Below are 4,085 nucleotides of genomic sequence, written 5' to 3'. Positions count from 1 at the left end.
TTAACTTCCTTTCCTCCCCACCAGAACTAGTTTTGATGGCGATAAAACCGTCATCGACTGGGAAGTGACGTCAATTACGTCATATCCTTGCAACAAGGTCTCATTGAGAAAAAGTTCTTTCTGATACACTCATGAGTAATTATATTACATATACTACAATTAAGTCACTTCGACCAGATTAGAATTGAAATTTTTTGTATGTCCAGACTACGGCATCACTGCATTTTAGTCACTTCGTCCAGACTAGAATTGAAAAACAAAATGTCTAGACTGCTGCATATTTGCATTTTAGTCACTTCGTCCAGAATAGAATTCAATAATAATATATGTCCGGACAACTGCATCACTTTGCATTTTAGTTATTTCGTCTAGACTAGAATTGAAAAATAATATGTCTAGACTACTGAATCACTGCATTTTAATCACTTTGTCCAAACTGGATTCTACAAAATGTTTCTCTCGTCCAGACTACTGCATTAATGCATTTTAGTCAGTTCGTCCTGTTAAGAATTGAAAAATAATATGTCTAGACTACTGCATGACTGTATTTTAATCACTTCGTGCCGACTTGATTTTAAAGAATATGTTTATCGTTCAGACTACTGCATCACTGCATTTTAGTCACGTCGTCCAGAATATTGAACAACGTTTACCATATGTGAACTTATCCCCGTGGCATAGTAATTTTACGTTTAGTAGGAAAGTAGATTCCTACCATTCACTGCAGTCTTGACTGTCCAGATTCCACTGAAATCTAGTCACACCCCAAATAAACGTTGTTGGCCTCTTTTTGTTCGATTCAAACAGTTTTTAACTTCAGAATATTGTGATATAGAAAGAATAAAATAAGTAAAAAACAATTTCAATACAAAACCATTATATACAAAATAATAAAACTTAATATTATTAGAATTGAAAAAGATTAGACTAGGAAATATCCCCGATTGAAGAATCGTAAATTAATTTTTTAATGAAAATTAATAATTTTAATAAAATTAAAAACTTGAGCCAAACCTATTATATTTCTTAGTAAAGTTTTTGAAGGGGCGCTAAATGCTTTGAATTTTAGTCACCGAGTGCGTAAGGGAGAGATTAATTTTACGACTTTTTGGTTATTTTAGGTCGCATACTTACGAATCTCGTTGCTAACGGCAGTCATTTGGCCAATGTATGTTTGTCATAGCTTGTTGCGTATTTTTACGCCACTGTTTTTGTATAGGGTGATGGATATAATATTTGCGTGGGGTAGCGGATTACTTAGCACTTTCAACTCACAGCGAGCCGGGTTCAATTCCAGCTTCTGGCACTGGATTAAACCTCGGAACAACTCCTGCGCTGAGTTTGCAAGTACCCCACTGGTTAAAGGGGTTTCCCCCAAGCTCTTCAGTTTCCTCGTACAAAAAAATTGTTGAGATTAAAGGTAAGTGTCGCCAGCTGTTGGTTCGCGTGGCATGAAGGGCTTGCCACCACCCTCCTAGGCATTGTTACCCGGCTACCTGATTTAATGGTTTTAACAGTCGCTCGATCACTTCGGCCTAAGGTATTAACAAAGATGATTATTTTAAAAATAAATTGGATCAGGTTGTTTTCGGTATAGTCATTAGTCATACCCATTTGTTTTCAATATTATGTTGCGCTTTTTAGTAGTGCATATTTGTTACGGGGAGGAGCTGTTGTTTTATGTTGCGTTATTATCGAATAGCTTACTGGACAGCAAATCGGATAGAATTAGAATGTTTTTATTTATAGGCTTTGTTTCGCGCCAAAACACGCTCTCCGGCTATTTTGCCATTACACTTTACTATGTGCGCCAATACAGTTGGAAATTTAAGAAAATTCCTACTATACGTACGTGTAGCTTAGCTAGATTTTCCTAATAAAATGCTTCACGACCTTGGACTAAAAAGCAGCGAACCGTTGCCTCGAATATGTAGATACGAGTTCAAAGCCTAACTTATTTATCGAGTATTTACTGTCTACTAATACACAACCATGATAGTGGTGTTGCCGGTCATGGTTTGATCAAAATTTCGGTGGCCACATTTTGAGGCGAAACAAAGTATATATAGATGGGACAATCGGATAAGCGAGCTCAAAGGATGCGCTGAAGTACTATGTGGAGAGAACACAATATGATAAAAGTTTTATTTTAAACAGAAATCTTAGCACGATTGTCATAACGATCCACCTTATTGTCTAAAAAGGATAGTCTTTTTAAAATTTTTTCCCGAACTCCACAGTAATCTTTATAATACAATTTAAAAACTGTAAGACTAATCCTAGTTTATCTTTGTAAACTTTATAACGTAGTTAAAGATTAGAGTTTGAAGTCAATTTTGAAAAGTTTCTTCATTACCGGCCCATACTTTGAACGTCTCATCAACGTATCCAAAAGCGTTAATCCACATTAATCGTGCAAATACAATTAAAAACTGCCTTAATGAGGATATTTGAGAAATAGAGGTTCCTAATCTTTTATTATGGAAAATATATGCACTGAGAATAAAATGAAATTACGTAAAACTCTGAGAAAGGCACCTGAGTTTTATATTTTATCCCATTTCTGGGTCGCATTTATAACGAATATTTTTAAGGGTAATCCTTGGGATACCGCACAAATATGAAAATAAAAACATTTTACTGGTATATCTCAGTCTGGGGGTACACCTTTGCCAGATTCATGTCATTGCTTGCAGTTCTGGGGTTTTGTCGATGATTTGCAACAAAGTTGGCGAATTTGAAGCCTTCCATGTGATGGTTGAGTGGTCCCCGGAATCAAGAATTGTTTAAGTCTTGAACAGCTTGGAGTATTTCGATTACCAAAAGTGAAAGACATTCTAGCATAAAGGTGCACTATTCAGTAGTATAACGAATTATACTGTATATTATTTTTAACTTTAAAGAACAATTTTCATGAAACAAAGCGACCCTTTTTATCTTAATGTACAGTCCCTTTCAAAAGTTTCGACCGTTTTCTCTTGGCAGCCATTTTATTTATGTATTATGACGCTTCGAACAAGCGTAGACACGACAAATTATATTAATTTTACATGACGTCATTTTGGAGGGGTTTGGCTATTTCGAGCTTTGCTCGTGCCCTAATGGTGGTAGTGCATTTATTTTCACTGTATATTATTTTCGAGAGGGTATTCTTTCATAAAAGCCCTCATTCGGCTCTCTACCTAAGACAGAAATAAAATGGCTGCCAAGAGAAAACGGCCGGAAACTTTTGAACGGGACTGTACCACTCTCTCGGGACATTCTAGCATAAAGGTGCACTATTCAGAAGAATAACGAAGTTAATTAATAAAATGATTGAGTCATTGGTTTTCTTACAATAAAGTTTCGTGAAGTTCAATGAACGTACATATACTTTATGCTACTATTCTTCTGTAAAAGCTATTTTAGATAGCAGTAACTGCTTTTTCATAGTGAAACAATATACCAATTTCGACAAAACCAGCTTTATTTTTAGCCTGGAGAATCGTTTCATGTTCAAAACCATGTCCGGTGGTTCTTTCAGGCACGACGGTTTGGTCCTGGTCGACGTAATAGTTTACCGAGGAGCAGCGTTCGGTGAAATATTTACTACACAGAGTCGCTTTCAATGTTCAGCGCAGTAATGAGGCCTCTGTGTTAAAGAATTTTCCACACGGAGCTTTTCTAGAAGACCAAATGTTCTAAATGCAACATTTCAAATTGATTTTATTTTCGGAAAGTTTTTTTAGAACATTCTTATTCAAACTTCATTTTTCGACTGCTGGTGAGAATAAATTTATCAAATTAATTAAATATTTTCGGATTTTTCTGAAATTTATAAATTAAAGTCTTCACTAACTACAGATAGAGGATTCACCCAAAATAAAATTAATTAAATAAAATATGCTTTTATCAAAGCAGTTGAAAGGTTGAATTAAGTGGGAGTAGTTGAGATTTATGAAGGTACAGATATTAAAAATGTTTTAGGTTTAAAGAGTTTTGTTTTTGGAATTTTCAAAAGCGAAATATATTTCTAAAATAATTTCCATCGATTTTCCTCACCTTTTATTTATTTTAAAACTATTCCCTTAAATTTGAGCCTTGAA

This window comes from Leiobunum rupestre, chromosome 5 (genome assembly GCF_980474605.1).
Source record: "Leiobunum rupestre chromosome 5, qqLeiRupe1.1.hap1, whole genome shotgun sequence".
Lineage (NCBI taxonomy): Eukaryota > Metazoa > Arthropoda > Arachnida > Opiliones > Sclerosomatidae > Leiobunum > Leiobunum rupestre.
Note: the sequence above shows the minus strand (reverse complement) of the source record.